Source organism: Hibiscus syriacus, unplaced genomic scaffold (assembly GCF_006381635.1).
Source record: "Hibiscus syriacus cultivar Baekdansim isolate YM2019G1 unplaced genomic scaffold, ASM638163v2 tig00110597_pilon, whole genome shotgun sequence".
Lineage (NCBI taxonomy): Eukaryota > Viridiplantae > Streptophyta > Magnoliopsida > Malvales > Malvaceae > Hibiscus > Hibiscus syriacus.
In genome coordinates this window covers 5,142,068-5,158,999 of record NW_024062795.1, presented here as the reverse complement: position 1 = coordinate 5,158,999, position 16,932 = coordinate 5,142,068, and the positions used below count along the sequence as shown (strand labels likewise).

At 36.6% G+C, this 16,932-nt stretch overlaps 1 protein-coding gene and 1 pseudogene across 1 annotated transcript in view; one reads left to right on the top strand and one right to left on the bottom strand.

The window, feature by feature from the left end:
* LOC120134015 (WEB family protein At1g75720-like) overlaps window positions 1-16,932 on the top strand; it is a 24,583-nt gene extending 7,651 nt beyond the window's left edge. The window contains exons 2-3 of the mRNA XM_039150493.1: window positions 13,890-13,899; window positions 16,921-16,932. The gene's annotated coding sequence lies outside the window, so the exon portion shown is untranslated. The remainder of the gene's footprint in view (window positions 1-13,889; window positions 13,900-16,920) is intronic.
* LOC120134259 lies at window positions 6,112-9,293 on the bottom strand (annotated as a pseudogene).

Sequence of the window (16,932 nt, the reverse complement as noted above, 5' to 3'; positions counted from 1 at the left end):
CTTACCACGAGCAATGACGAGTGCTCCTTTGGTAATCTTTCATTCACAGCCTGAAAAGGTTCTATATCCTTCTCCATCAAGCTGTCCTACAGAAATCAAATTCCTTTTGAGGCCATGAATATGTCTCACTCCTGTCAGCTTCCAGGTGGTCTGGTTTGGCAGCTTTAATCGGATGTCTCCTTTTCCGACGATCTTCAAGGTTTCATCATCAGCTAGATGAACCCTCCCAAAATCACTGCTGACATAGTTCTCCATGATTTATCAGCATGGGTTGAGTGGAAAGATGCTCCTGAATCCAATATCCATGATTCAATCGGACTGTTGACGCTTAGAATCATGGCATCACCTGTATCCTCTGTCACGTTGGCAGATTCCTGTGCGCCGATATTTTTCTTCAGTGCTCGACAATCCTTTTTAAAGTGACCCTTCTTACTGCAGTTATAATAGGTAAAATCTTTCTTTCCCGTTCTTGATTTTCCCATTCTGGATTTGGATCTGCCACGATTTAAATTTCTTTTTGAAGTTCTCCCTCTGGACTCCGTGTGTAAGGCTGAGGAGGTTGATGCTTCACCCGATTCTCTCCGTCGAATTTCTTCACTCAATACCAGATCCCGAACATCGTTGAATTTTAATTTGCTGTTTCCCGATGAGCTGCTGACTGCTGTAACAGTAGCATTCCAACTGTCTGGTAGAGATGATAAGATAATTAAAGCTCGAACTTCATCATCGAATTCAATTTCCACTGAACTCAACTGGGTTGTGATTGTGTTGAGTTCATTTAGGTGTTGTGCCATCGATGCCCCTTCCGTCATCCGCAAATTGAATAATCGCCTCATCAAATGAACTTTGTTTGAGGCTGATGGCTTCTCATACATACTGGAGAGAGCCGCCATAAGACCCGCCGTGGTCTTTTCCTTTGCTATGTTGAAAGCAACATTGCGGGATAACGTCAGTCGGATAACTCCGAGGGCTTGTCTGTCGAGAAGAGCCCAGTCTTCATTCTTCATGCCCTCTGGTTGCTTTCCTGATAGAGGTTGATATAGATTTTTCTGGTACAGAAAATCTTCAATATGCATCTTCCAAAAGCCAAAGTCCGCACCATCGAACTTTTCAATTTTCACCTTCCCTTCGTCTGCAGCCATCGCTCCCACTCGAATCTGGCTTCTTCGAATCGTTTCTGACAATTTGTGCGAACCACCGTGTATTATAACACCTCCATCGACAAACTCGTATCGCCGACAAAATTTTTACTATTCACGAAATTCACTATTCACATGAATAGTAACCTCGCAAAAATTGACAAAATTCACAACCAATAGCTCTGATTACCAGTTGTTGGGAAATAAATCGAGTACGAGTAATTTCCCTATAACCAGATTAGTGAGAATGCGAAATAAAAGCGGAAAAATAATACCCGAAATTGATAACGGAGTTCAGCCAATTGTGCTTACATCTCCGGACTGCTGCAGATCTTTTACTAAGAGAGAAAATTTACAGGTGTTTACAAAACACTCACTACTCACAAGAAAACTCTCTAGTATTGGGAGAAAGAAATGATTTTTGGGATTTTGGGATGATTTTGAAGCTAAATGAGCTATGGTATTTATAGTTGAAACTTAGAGACTAATCTTTGAAAATACCCTAAAGTGAAATGACTAAAGTGAATTTACCCATTCCTATTTTCAACAACCATCTACCAAACTTTACCAAACTTTGAAAAACATTTTTTCAAAGAAACATTTACCAAATTTTGAAAAACATTTTTCAAAGTTGGTTGCCAAACTTTGAACTAACTTTTAACAGTAACGATATAGTTGACTGAATAATATTGAGGAATTCTTTTACACTTGTTATTTTTAACATGGTATCAGAGAAAATGTCTCGATCTTTTGCTCGACCTTTGTGATTTCTTTGTTTTTTCTTTTCTGCTTGTTGATTATTGATAATGTTGCTGCAATGATAGATGAATTGAAAGGAATCTTGCATGCTAATTTCAGAATGAAGGATTTAGGAGAACTTAAGTATTTTCATGGTTTTGAGATACTCAGATCAAGTGAAAGAATTTTGTTAAACCAAAGGAAATATGCACTAGAGCTCATTGAAGAAATAGGATTAGGAGGGACCAAACCCACTTACACTCCTATGGAGCAGAATGTTAAATTTACTACTATTGATTATTACTCTCAATTGGCTGAAAGTAGTGAGCAAAAGGTTGATGATTAAATATTGCAGAATGAAAAAGAAGCCTTCCAAAAGTTAGTAGGAAGATTAATCTATCTTACTCATACAAGACCAAATATTACTTATGTGGTACATCATCTAAGTCAGTTCATGTAGCAGCCCAAAAGATCACATTTAGAAGCAGCACTTAGAGTGGTTAAGTATATTAAAAAGAATCACGGTCAATGAATCTTGCTATCTTCTACAGGACAATGTCAGTTGACAACTTTTTGTGATGTTGATTGGCCAGCCTGTTTGATGACAAGAAGATCAATTATTGATTTTTGTGTTAAGCTTAGAAATTCTTTGGTTTCTTGGAAATCAAAGAAGCACAATACCATAGCAAGGTCATCAACAGAGGCAGAATATAGAAAGTAAGGCAATGGTAGCAGCTGAAATTATATGGTTAAAAGGTTTATTGGTGGAATTGAGAGTAAAAGGACTTGCAACTAGCTAAACGCTATTGTGATAGTAAGGCAGTGTTGCAGATTGCAGCAAATCCAATGTTCCATGAAAGAACAAAACATATTGAAATAGACTGTCACTTTATTCGGGAGAAAATACAAGAAGTGATAATTCAAACAGATCATGTTTCGTCGGCAAATCAATTGGTTGATGTTTTGACCAAGGCTTTGGGAACACAACAACATGGATATTTAATTTCCAAATTGGGAGTCAAAGATATCTTTAGACTACCAACTTGAGGGGGTGTTAAGAAATAATTTAGTTCATTCAGTTAGTTTGTTACAGTTTGTTAACATTTAGTTAGCAATTAGTTAGTAGAACAATTACTTTCATTAGTTTGTATATAAATACTGTATTGTAATAGTATAATTGTTTGAATAATATTGAGGAATTCTTTTACACGTGTTATTTTTAACACCTAGCTTCTCGAATAATAAGGTTGACAGCTTCGAGAGGAGGTTGGACAAATTGGATTTCCCCAATACTCTTCCCACAGGAAATTGACGCTAATATATCAGCTAAGCCGTTTGCACCTATTGGGATTGATCTATGTATAATTTTCTAAAGTCATTCTAATAGTATCAACCAAAGGGACATTACATGAATAGTTTGAATCTTTGTTTAACAGTCGCATTACTTCCAAGCTATCAGTTTCAGTCATAACTTTACGATAGCAATTTTAATGAGAATTAATAACTACATGCACCAATTTATATCTTAAGCATTTAATTTTTACTACCACCATCTCTCGTAATTAAATAAATCAAAGGCTTTTTATATTTGCAGCTTCATTTTCTTCTTCATGTACGGATTTACAAGGGAGGTTCGCGGGTTATATTACCTGTTCGGCCCATCTCCAACCCTTGTTAAATTCTGGGCCTAAACGATTGACAAAATAAAATAAAAGATTTGAAAAGATCATTATATTAAATAGTAATAAAATTTACATAATTTAATGTATACCTAGAATTAATCCCTAGAAAAATGAGTTCGAATTCAAATTCGATTTAATATGAGCAATTCGAATTTGAATCTGTATAAAAAATAATCCGAATCCCAGAAAACTTACCAAAATATCCAAACTCAAGAATATGTGGATTTGAAATAACTCATTAGAAATCGTTCGATTGCCGGTTCTGATTTTATGAAATATATATCCAAATCTTCGTCTGATCTCTTTCTTATCCATTGATTTAACAATTTTCTTCATCACTCTAAGCTTCCGTGCAATCTCCTTCATCCATGAATCCATCACCGGCCTTCTAGTTAAACTCAGTTCCAAGCATTTTGATTTCTTAAGCCTCCGAATTCTCCTGTTCTTCAATGAACGTATTGCTTCTGCAATTCCCTTTTTACATGATTCTTTCAGGAGATTCAATATCCCTTGAAGGTATATGTTAAGACTCTGTAACAATATCTTCGATTGACGTCGCATAAATTTGAAAAACATTTTACTCTGTTCTGTAATAGATCGTTTAATGCCCGGCGAGCTATCCGATGCTTCTTGTTTCTCTGTGTTGTTGGATTGTAGTTTCGATATTGCTTCGGTAATCAATACCTTTAATTCGGGATGTTCTTCGGCAACTGCCCGACCGGTTGTCTGAAGAACATTCAATGCTCCGGCATTGATTAGAACATCGCTTTCCCCTTCGTGTATTGCTATGTGGCACAGGAGAGTTAATCCGTGCGACTGCAACTCTTTATCTCAGTCATTAAGTAATAGCTTCATTAACAATGGTACGCCGTTGAATTCGATTATAGACTTTGAACGCTCGGAACAAAGGTAATTAGTTGAGAATACAAACTTCTGCAAGGCTATAGAAGCTTTGATCGCAATTTCTCGATCTTTATGGCCTAGTAGTGCTACCAATGGACTAATTACTCTGCTCTCTTTTACTGAAAAAGACCTTGCCAATGAACCGACCAATTCGATCGCCGGGATTCGCAGTTTAGTGATGTCATATTCTTCGATCACCCTCAATAGCTCATCAACAATCGCCTTCGAAGCCGGAGAAGAGCTCTTGAAAGTGGAATGTCTGAAATCGTTATCTGATTCAGCAATGGCTGTGATTTCCCTTATAATCATTAAGCAATTGTACTGTAATTTCCCTTATAATCATTAAGCAATTGTACTGTAATTCATTCTTTTCCATTCCCAACAACTTAGCCAAGCACAACATACCTTTCGTCTCGGTGAATGTCGAACAATTTTGAACGCTCCCTCGAACAAGGATCAGCAAAGCCTTGGAACAACTGAGTTTCAACTGCAGCTTAAGTGAAGTCGGCGTATGATCATTAGCAGATGACAACAATGCAACCAGTCTCCATATGACATTCTCCCCGATTAAATGATATTCCTTTATTTTCGGCTTATGTTCCGCAATGCTGGCTACCAAATCGGCCGCTTCGATTCGATCCCATATCGGAGATGTTCTCGATAAACGGTTTAAGATCATAGAAACCATTTCCTTCATGATCACCATTTCCCTTCCCTTCTCATTAGCTAGAAGGCAAAGTGTTTTGGCAACCTTGATTTGAGCGTCTAAAGAAATGCTTTCTTTCAGAAGCTTTTGTAAAGGAGGTACTTCACCTTCTTAATAAACAATGTTCTTATACTCATCTTTTTCTAGAGCGAGAAACGTCAGAGAATCCGTCGCCTTGATCCGATCGTCTAATTCACGCCCCATTTTGACGGTAGCAATGTAAGACCACACCAGATACTTCGGCGACTTCTTGCACGGCGTTTCGTGGCGGCCTGCGACGTATATAGAAAACAACCATTCCATATCCTCAATGGGATCATGTAAAAAATTGTAGAGCTCCCTGAATTGGATTCCATTGCTGCCGGTGAAGAGCCGCCATATGAAGTTCCGCTGCTTGCATTTGTGAACAAGGGAGAGGGCGAGCTCAAAGTGACGCTTGACCTCGGGCAGTATGCAATGAAGCGGGCGCAAGTAAAGTAGAGCTCGAGCTGAACGGATGCAGCAAAGAAGAATCTTCATCGTTTGAGACAGCTGATTCACCGGCTTCCCTACCTCACTGCATTCCCTTTTGAAGGACTTGGCCTTGTTAACGGCGGAGCAAACATTGTCACTTAAGTATATTAAATCCAAGAGTTTTTGAATCTGGATTTTTGCCTCCCAACCCAACATCGTCTAAGTTTGTGTTATGACCCTAGGAGACTAGAGAACGAATTTAGACGAAGAATTGAGAGAATTAAGATTAAGGAGAGAAAAGAATAGATTCAAGAAGCTTAGAATTCATTCAATCAAAGTATACTTTCTCCTCCTCTAGTACATGGTTTATATAATTACAGTGTTCCCATAGTTACCCTATAGCTGGCAGTCCTTGTTGTACTGATTATAACCACCTGCACAGCTAAGCAAGATGTTTATTATCCTTAGTGGTTTGGAAAACGTGTTAGGTTCAGTCCCAATTCCAAATCTCTAACCCTTTCTCTAATTTCCTCAATTCTCTTGCTCCGATTCTTATCGTTTCTCCTCTGATAGTGACAATACCCTCCCCACGAAATGATACTTTTCCCCAAGGATCAAAATCTGAGAATTGTGCTGGAAGTACAATATAATTTACCACAGTGACATTTTCCAGTCCTAATTTCATCCACTGTATTTGATTGTGTTCATGCTCCCGACGTTTGTCGAGCATTATAGAACCATAGAACCTTGCTGCCAGCTTTAATCCCTTTCGAAGAGCAATTGAGGTTTGATGGTAAGACTGAAACTTCAAGTAAATTATGTCCTCTGTCTTTATACCTCTATCTTTCCTCGGTAATGCCCTTGCCAGAAATACAACAGAAGGGACAAATAATTGAGGACAATAACGAATGCATCTTGATGCCAGTAGAAAATAATCATATGCGATGTCTGGTCTTGTAGTGAATTCTTTAATACTCGTGAGAAGGGACGCTGTGTGCTTGAAGAGCACTTCAGTCATATTTTTTAGGTAACTTGCACAAGAAGGGTCAGAGCCAAATATCTTTATAACTTCACTAGAGAGATAAAGGAAGCACAACTGGTGGTGTTGTTGATACATGCCTTGGATTTCTTCAAGCATTGCTCCAATTGTTGTTCCCATAAACCTTCTAGAAGTTCTCACAACATATTTGCAAGCATGGCAAAGAGACTCCATGGTCCTCATGTCCCAAACGCGAAGATCAAAAATGGCTTTGAATATTGGCCAAAGCCTGTGAACTGAATCAACAACTGCTTCAGGATGATTTACAAACCGGAAGATATAAGCAAATCAATCTATGTGAACTGTTAATTCACTAGCATGTTTCTTCTCTAAAACTTCTGGACCTTGGTTAATAACTGCCTGTAAAGGAGTAACAAATGATGCGTATAGTTCCTCCAAAGCAGCCTTAGCAGGCTCTGGTGGAAGTTCAGTAATAACCATGCTTAAAGTTTCAACTAAGTGTAATGAATCTTCAACAGAGCCCTTAAAACTACCTTCGCCATTAACTGTTGTATAGTATATATGGAAAATCTCTTTACAATATGTAGAAAGCTTTTTACTGCAATCATCACAGAGTGTCTAAATGCCAAAGCAGCAGCTGCAGCAGAATCTTCAGAGTTACGCACCCAACTTATGAGAATATCAATCACCAAAGGCAACTTAGAGAAACCATTTGATGCAGCATCAAGCCACTTAGAAAATGCTCCAATTATTAAGCAAACCGTTGGGAGAAGCTGCGGCTGATGAAGCAGTTTCGGAAGCAGATCCATAACATGAGGCATTACGTTTGTTTCAACGATAGACACATAACTTGATATAGCTCGAATGCAAAATAAAGCAGCCTCAGCTGTATGCCATTCACTTTGTTCATTTCCACAACAAGATATTGCCTCTAATAGCTTCACATACAGAATTTGCAGCGTTGCATCGCCGCCTAAAACTGATGTCGCATCCGTTAACACATTCGCAACAACATATCTTATATCCGCAAGAGCAAGAATAGTCTCTCGGAACTTGTGGTCGGCTTCTTTAACCGCCTTGTTGTCTTTTAATCCAACATCCTCAAAAGCTGAGAAAACATCTGCAGACAAAACTTCTGCCCACTTGTAACTGTAGTATCCAACACCATATCCACCTGCAAATATATTGTTGAAAGCACAAAGAAATCTATCTTCCGACAATGGAGGGATTACTTGTGTTTTTCTAGAAACTCTCTGATCAACATCATAAACATATTCAGACCCATCTGGTATATATTTTGTATGCAACTCCAAATCCAGGCTAGCAATTTTAATCTGACGAAGACTTAGAGAACCAACACAGAAAGTCCTTTCAGCAAGAAGCTTCAAATATACCTCTTCAGGCAGGCTCTCCCCTATTTGATAATGTTTTGCAATGCTCATCAGTGTATCCCTGTGATAACACTAATTTTCCATGAACTGGGATGACAACTCAACATCATCCCATTCAATTCCCCGAATGCCAGCTACTGGACCCTCATCTTGCTTAGTCAGCATATGTTGAAGTGCATGGCCAAATTCATGGAAGACAGTTTCTACTTCACGGAATGTCATGAGGCTTGGCTTGTCCCCGAATGGTGGTGTTTGATTACACACCATGTGGGCAATAGGTAATCTTGAGGTGGTACCATTACGTGACAATACTCGACTTCGAGAAACGACCTCATCCATCCATGAACCTCCTCTTTTCTCTGATGGACGAGAGTATGGAACAAAATAAAAGTAGGCAATTGGACTACCTGAAGAGTTTTTGACACAGTAGAACCGCTCATCATTGTTCCAGACAGGAGCCAGACCATCAGCTGGTTCAATATCAATCTCAAAAAGTACCTTGGAAAGGTTGAAAAGGCCATCCATAACCCTTGAAAATGAGAAATATGGTCGGAGTTCTTCTTCATTGATGTTGTATTTTGACTCACAAAGCTTCTCACTCCAGAAACTCATGTCTCAATGGCTCAAATTATCAGCTTCTGGATCACCTTAACTTTTGGAGAAACTTTTTAAGTCTTCAAAATCCTGGACAGCAGCATTCCACGAAGCACTCCGAAGCTTTTCTAATAGTTCCTCAGCTTTATCAACAGTTGTCATTTTTGTTGCTATGCTTACCTCAGCATAATTATTGTAATTGAGAAGCTTAGCCATCTCCAACCGAAGTTTCAATATATGATTGATGATTGGTGTATTATCCAAATCATCACTTGATGCCCGTTTTATATAAGGACGGTAAACTTCCTCACGCAAAGCACGGTTACGAGCATGTTGCATAATTGAAATAAAACCCGAAGCATCAAGCGTAATCATCCATTCCAGCTTTTGTTCTTCAGTCCACTCACGGTCGGAACCACTTTCCAAGTATTGAGTACTAGTGATGGATGACATTTTATCAAACACTTGACACCCATCATTTGTGCCTTCAATTGCAGCAAGTAACGACCCCGTTTTAGGGCTGTTTTGGTCTTGCTCTACCGTCTTTCCTGTCAAGACCCTTAAAATCTGCTCGAAATAACCCTTATTCTTTGTAATCCTTGTCTCCATATACTGATCTTGCTTCACCAGCTTTGATAATTCGTCAATCTGGTTTTGAATTGCAGAGAGAACAGAAGATTCAGCCATGGTTTGTTTCTTTGCTTCAAGCTACCAGTAAATGATGGCTTTGAATACCAGTTGTTATGACCCTAGGAGATTAGAGAAGGAATTTAGACAAAAAATTAAGAGAATTAAGATTAAGGAGAGAAAAGAATAGATTTAAGAAGCTTAGAATTCATTCAATCAAAGTATACTTTCTCCTCCTCTAGTACATGGTTTATATAATTATAGTGTTCTCATAGTTACCCTACAGCTGGCAGTTCTTGTTGTACTGATTATAACCACCTACACAGCTAAGCAAGATGTTTATTATCCTTAGTGAGCTGTAAAACGTGTTAGGTCCAGTCCCAATTTTAAATCTCTAACCCTTTTTCTGATTTCCCCAATTCTCTTACTCCGATTCTTATAGCTTCTCCTCTTACCGTGACAGTTTGATTACCCAGAAATTTTTCACATCGTTGATAGCATTTTAGCTTGATCTGTCGATCTTCTCTTACTAGCATTTCTTTTAAATTTAAGTGTTTGATCTCTAAAACCAAGGGTGTTGCTTGATATTTTGGCCATCATTCGCTAAATAGAGGCGATCGCGCGACAGCGTTCGAAGAAATTAAGAAGGAAAAAAAATGCCGCACTTTTTTTTCCTTTCAGCTAGAACGGCCCCACTTGACTTGTATGGATATGGCTTTGTCACACCACATAATATTTTAAACTTTTTTATATTTTTAAGAATTTTTTATATTTATAAACTTGTGACGCTATATGATTAATTTATATAATTAATAAAAAATATCACTATAATAATGTAGTTTATTGTAATAGGTTGATTGTGATAATTACATACGGTTCTTTCTTTTCAATTTGAACAGAGACTTAGGTAACGTTTGGTTCGTTGGAATGTTTCTGAGGGAATTAGAATCTGTCAGGAATTGACATCTAATTCCATATTCTGTTTGGTTGGCAAGAAATTGAATTGGAATCCAATTCCATATTTTGTTTGGTTTGCAGACATGTCAGATGAATTTGATTTCAGTAATGTAAAATGACATGATTGCCCTTCTTGTTTTTTTGCTTAATTTTAGTTTGTTTTATAAATTACATGTAGCAATATATTATAAAAAATTTTAAAAAATAAATTTTAATTTTATTGATTGATTATTCATTTCAATAAATTATAAAAATCATGCTAATAAATATCACAAGTTAAATTATCCAAATTAGGGATGGTCATGGGTCGGGTTGGGTCGGGTTTTTGGTCCACCTGACCCGACCCGACCCGAGAACAAGGGAACCTCCATCCGAGACCCGACCCGACCAAAATAAAGTTTCACCCGACCCGACCCGAATATATGAATTAGAAACCCGACCCGAAATAATAAAAAAATTATTTTTATTCAATAAAAACAGTGACTTAATTGGAAATATATATATATATATATAGGGGTATTATTATAATTATTCCTAAATATATAAGGTAAAATTATATATTTTTTGGGTCGGGTCGGGTATTTTTCACCTTAAACCCGAACCCGACCCTACCAAAATAAAGTTTCACCCGACCCGACCCGAATATATGAATTAGAAATCCGACCCGACCCGAAATAATAAAAAATTATTATTTTTCAATAAAAACATTGACTTAATTGAAAAAAATTATATATAGAGGGGTATTATTGTAATTATTCCTAAATATATAAAGTAAAATTATATATATTTTCGGGTCAGTATTTTTCACCCTAAACCCGAACTCGACCCGACCCGAATATCACACTTAAAAAAACCGACCCGACCCGAATATATAAATTAGAAACCCGACCCGAAATAATAAAAAAATAATTTTATTCAATATATGAATAAGTTACCAAAAGATTGATGAGGGTAGTATGGTCAAATATCAATTCACTTTCCCTCATTTGATGGAAAGTTGAAGCCATGCGGAATTCCAATTCCCTTGGAAAACTTGAACCAAACATGAGAAAATGGTGGAATTGAATTCCAATTCTCTTTAATTCCAAAGGATTCATGACAATCAAACGTCATCTTATAATTGGTGGTGGATTGATCATTAATCAATGCTAAAATATTTTATCCTCATAAAGAGATAGAATAACGATGAATGAGGGTAAGATGATTTTATTAAGATCATATTTTGTCTTTCAATTTTAATTAAGATGTTTTATAATAGGTTTTCACGTGTGTTAGTCGTTGAATCATTATAATTTTTTATATGATATCAAATTAGATGAATAAGATCAAATTAGTTGATAAATTTGATTATGATAGATTACATGTAGTTATTAAAGATCATATCAATTAATTGTTTTTTAAGAATATTAGATATTCAATATATCTTTTCTGAAATTATTTTGTATGTTCTTCGAAACCCCTAAATGTCGAAGGTTTAAAATTTTTTAAATTTTTTAAATTTTTTGAGTGCTTATGAAATACGAATATATAAAGATGATCTCTATATAAAGCGATAATGTAATGGCCGCCTCAACCTCCTTTACTATACAAAAATTATAATATGAGATGATGTTATATTAAATAATTAATTAGTCCAATGTTGAGAACGCGCGATTGTTAGATTTTATCACAGTGCTCGCTAAAGGTACGTGTGATAGCTAGGGATGGACATTTAAAAAATTTGAGTTCAGATCGAGTTTTTTTGCAAATTGTGTTTCGATCGAATTGGGTTTAAATTTAAAGTAAAAAATATGTGATTTGATGCGAGAAAAATATATAATTTTACCTTTATATTTAGGGATAATTAGAATAATGTTCCTCTATATATTATTTTTTCAATTAAATTCTTATTTTTATCGAATAAAAATAATTTTTAATAAATATATTATTTCAGGTCGAGTTCGAATTTTATCTCAAAAAGTCAGGTTGAGTTCGTGTGAATGTTGTATAATTTTCAAATCGGATCGGGTTGACCGAAAATCCGACCCGACCCATGTCCATACTTAATGATAGCTCCATGATAAGTATTTTATTTATGAGATCTAATTTGTGTAGGAGGTGTAAACTCAAACGACTTCAGTGGTAAATGATTTGTTGTTATTTTTTGAAGTCTCGTGTTCGAATATCAGAAATGTTATGAGTATGATATTTACCTTAGAATAAATACTACCTTTTAATTACTCTAAATTAATAAAAAAAATTGTATAGAAGAAGTTAAAGTAGAATTGGAAAGCGACGTTTTCTTTTCTACATTAGATAATTTTGTAATAGAGATGAGTAAACATGGGCATGAGTCGGACCAGATCTAAATTCGAATTTTTCAAAAATCTGATAGGATAAAATCGAATCGTATCAAAAACTTATTAGATTCTAGTTTCATACTTATCTAGGAGATGACGCCATTCTCACACATGTTTTTATTATTCTTGTCCCGCGGTGACTCCTTAATGTGTTATTTATCGGGCATTGACTCGGTGCGTCAGCGTGATTGGTCTAGCAAAAGAAGACGGAAAAATAAAGAAACCACGCGCGCACTCGTGCGGTACGCCTATCGCATCGCGATGTCATTTCCAGTTGCTTTTGTTCCTGTAATTTTTTCATTAATAAAATGAATTATGACAACTTTTGCGACATCTTTTGCTTTGTACATCGATGGATACAGCATATTTGTTTTTGTCTTCTTTCTTCTAAATAGCGTTGTTTCATTTCACCATATCTCCTTTCGTCACCAGGTCATGAATTAAGCTCTTTGCAACAACATTTAAAAAAGCATGTTATTTCTAAATATGTAGGTAATGCATTGGGACTCTCATTATTCATCATCAACTATTATTATGAATGTCATCTTATGATTGTTTTACAACCAAAAGTGTAAACTTTTAAATTTGTCTATTGTAAATCGCAGAATCAACTTAAAATTAGAACATGTTAATCTTTTAATCAAATAAAATATTTTCACTATTAAAAATTGATATTGACCGACGGCCATTTTATTCATCTAAAACTTGACATTTATGACAACTGTCAATTTAATACCTTAATTTTTTTGTTGTCAATTCAAGTTTTCTGGACAACAATTAGCTGTTATGCATGTAATAAAAATAAATTAAATGTTTAGTGATCATAATAAATTTTTTAAAAGTCTAGTAACTGATGTGAAATTAATCTAAAAGTAGGGACTATCATTATAATCTACCCTAGTTTGTTTTAGTATAACCGGTACAATATTTTTTGATTAACCATCTAAATCAGATGTATTGATAATTAAGATTTGTTTTGTCTTTGGAACGCACTTAAGCGCAATATGAGGGCTTCTTTTTGGCAAACATTGCGCGAGTTCATTGCTAGAATTGAATTAAGACACGACAAGTTTGGTCCCACGTTTGAGAAGCATCTAAACTTGTGATCATCGACGTCATTGGAAGGTTAAATATAATTTGTTTGGGCGGGGAACTTGTAACTTCAACATTTTTTAAATAATGACGTATTTGGAGCTTATAAAAAGAAAACAAAAGCGCGTCACAATCAGAAACTGCAGTAAGATCGCGCTACTTCACAATAAGACATTCGATTCACAACAACATAAAATAGAAACCGCGCGGTTGGGAAGGAAAATCCGTGGAAGAAAAATAGTAGGCAACTTTAGTCCTTGAGCCACTCTTGTTCTTCTCTCTATATATTTCCAGACCCATCGTTTCTCTACCAAACGTACAATAAACTTTTAACACCCTATTTCATCAATGGCACCAATCGCGTTAAAGAATCTTAAGAAGACAGATATTGAGAAGCGAATGACCCTTCCGAGCAAGTCCCTCAAGTGTTTCCCTCCTTTAAGTGGAAACAAGCATATGGTCGATTTTCAAGTGCGAGACGATTGCGGTCGTATTTGGAAGTTCCAAATCTACACTCGTAAAACGAACAAAAAGTACCCAAAGCCGGTTCTTACCAAGGGATGGCGAGAGTTCGTTTGCACCAAACAGATCGGTATCGATGATTGTTGAAGAATCGGGCAAAGTAAATGAAAAAACACAAGAATTTTAACGAGGTTCGGCAATGTGCTTACGTCCTCGGTGCCTAGGCGGCGCTAGAAATTTTATTCAATGTCTCATAGGTTTAGGTTACATCTCTATTTATAATAAAAAACTTGGTACATTTATGAGCCATACCTTACAAATCTCCACCTTGGCGAATATCCTGCCCCTTGGAAACTTCAATGTGGGTTGAGTAACCTTACTTCTTTAACAACTCAAAACATTCAACAAGTCCAAGCAATGCTTGAACTTGTTTGTCGTAACTGGCTTGGTGAACATATCAACGGCATTCTCATCAGTATGTACCTTCTGAAACAAAACCTCTCCAGATGCAACCAACTCTCTGATCTTGTGGAACCTTACATCAATATGTTTAGTTATAGCACGATACACCTGATTTTTAGCCAAGTGAATAGCACTTTGATTATCACAAAACAACTGAACTCCACCTTGTTGAACGCTCAACTCCTTCACTAAACCAGTAACCCATAAAGCTTCTTTTGCAGCTTCAGCTGCTGCCATGTATTCAACTTCAGTTGTAGATAGTGCCACAACATATTGAACAATAGACTTCCAACAAATAGGCCCTCCACCAAGAGTAAACACATACCCTGCCGTAGATCTTCTATTATCCAAGTCACCTGAATAGTCTGAATCCACATATCCTACAACCAAAGGATTATCCCGCTGACTACCAAAAACAATTCCATGTCCCACAGTACCCTTTAAGTACCAAAAAATCCACTTGACTGCTTCCCAATGTTGCTTACCAGGTTTAGACATGTACTTACAAACTTGACTAACAACATGAGCTAAATCAGGACGAGTACATACCATTGCATACATCAAGCAGCCAACAACATTAGAATACGAAACCTTTGCCATATCTTCAGCTTCCTTATCTGTCTTCGGGCACTGTTCTAATGAGAGCTTAAAGTGATTCGCCAATGGAGTGTTAATTGGTTTTGCGCTGCTCATCGCAAACCTTTCTAGCATTTTCTCAATATAACCCTGTTGAGATAGCCACAGTTTCCTTGAGTCTTTGTCCCTGCAAATTTCCATTCCAATAATTTTCTTTGCATCACCTAAATCTTTCATATCAAATTCCTGACTCAATAAGGTTTTCAAACCAATAACATCATCCATGTTTTTCGCAGCAATCAACATATCATCAACATACAATAACAGAAAAATAAAAGAACCATCATCAAGGCTCTTAACATAGACATAACAATCATACTCACATCGGTTGTAGCCAATCTTGATCATATATGAGTCAAACCGTTTATACCACTGTCTCAGAGACTGTTTCAACCCGTACAAAGATTTCTTCAATCTACAAACTAAATGCTCGTTTCCAAGTTGAGTGAAACCTTCAGGCTATCGCATGTAGATCTGCTCCTCTAAATCACCATGAAAAAAAAACAGTTTTAACATCCATCTGCTCTAAATGCAAATCCCAACTAGCCACCAATGCAAGTACTGCTCGGATTGAAGTGTGCCTGACCACAAGAGAAAAGATTTCATCATAATCAACTCCTTTCTTCTGTGAAAAACCCTTTGCTACCAAGTGAGCCTTGAACTTCTCCTCCTTTTTTTCTGTTACTATTGGTTTCTTCTTATACACCCATTTGCAACCAATTGACTTCTTACCCTCAAGAAGGAGAACTAACTCCCATGTACGATTGTGATTCAAAGACTCTATCTTCTCAACCATGGCAACCATCCACTTGTCGTTTTCCTGACTAGTAACGACATAATGAAAAGAACCGGATCATCACTGCTAACAGTAAGTGCAAAAGAGACCAAGTCTTCAAAACCCAATCTACTCGGGGGCTTTATATTCGTCCATCTCACCCTGTCTCTGGCGAGACTATAATCCTGTAAATCATCCGTAGCGGAACCACCAGAAGTCGGTTGAGAAGTTTCTGGTTTCTCAACTGGAAACAGCTCGAAATCCACCACTGTTGTGTCTTTCTTCTGCTACAACATGGATTATTCATAAAAAACAACATCTCTATTGATCACAATTTTCTTCGCAATTGGATCCCAGAACTTGAATCCTTTGACACCTTTCTTGTAACCAAGAAAAATGCACTCATTCGATTTTGCATCAAGTTTGGATCTCTCATCAGCAGGTACATGCACATAAGCAGGACAACCAAAAATCCGTAAGTTATCAAAACTAACATCATGACCAGTCCATACCTCTTATACAACTTTCCCAGCCAATGATGCCCTTGGCGATCTGTTGATAAGATAACACGCCATGTTAACTGTAACACCCCCAACCCGTATCCGACCCAGATCCGAGTCCGAAGTGTCACATTGACTTTTCAAAAACCTTTACTTGTATAAAATAGTGAGTAATTAAAATTTATTATTACATATAACTTATTCAAAACCTTTATCGAACTATTCTGAGCTTATACAATATGTTATTTTAAATACACCAACTAGAACTTTATGTATTAAAATACATATTATTCACCTTTCTTCTGATCTGACCTTTGGTAAGGAGAACTGACCTATCTTGCTCCACATTGCTCTTTACTCTTCTCACTTCGGTAACCTACGTGTGAAATAATCACACGCTAAGTCGATGACTTAGTGAGGCAATAAACATAAAATATAACTATAGCTTGTAATCATGCATGAACAATTATTACTAT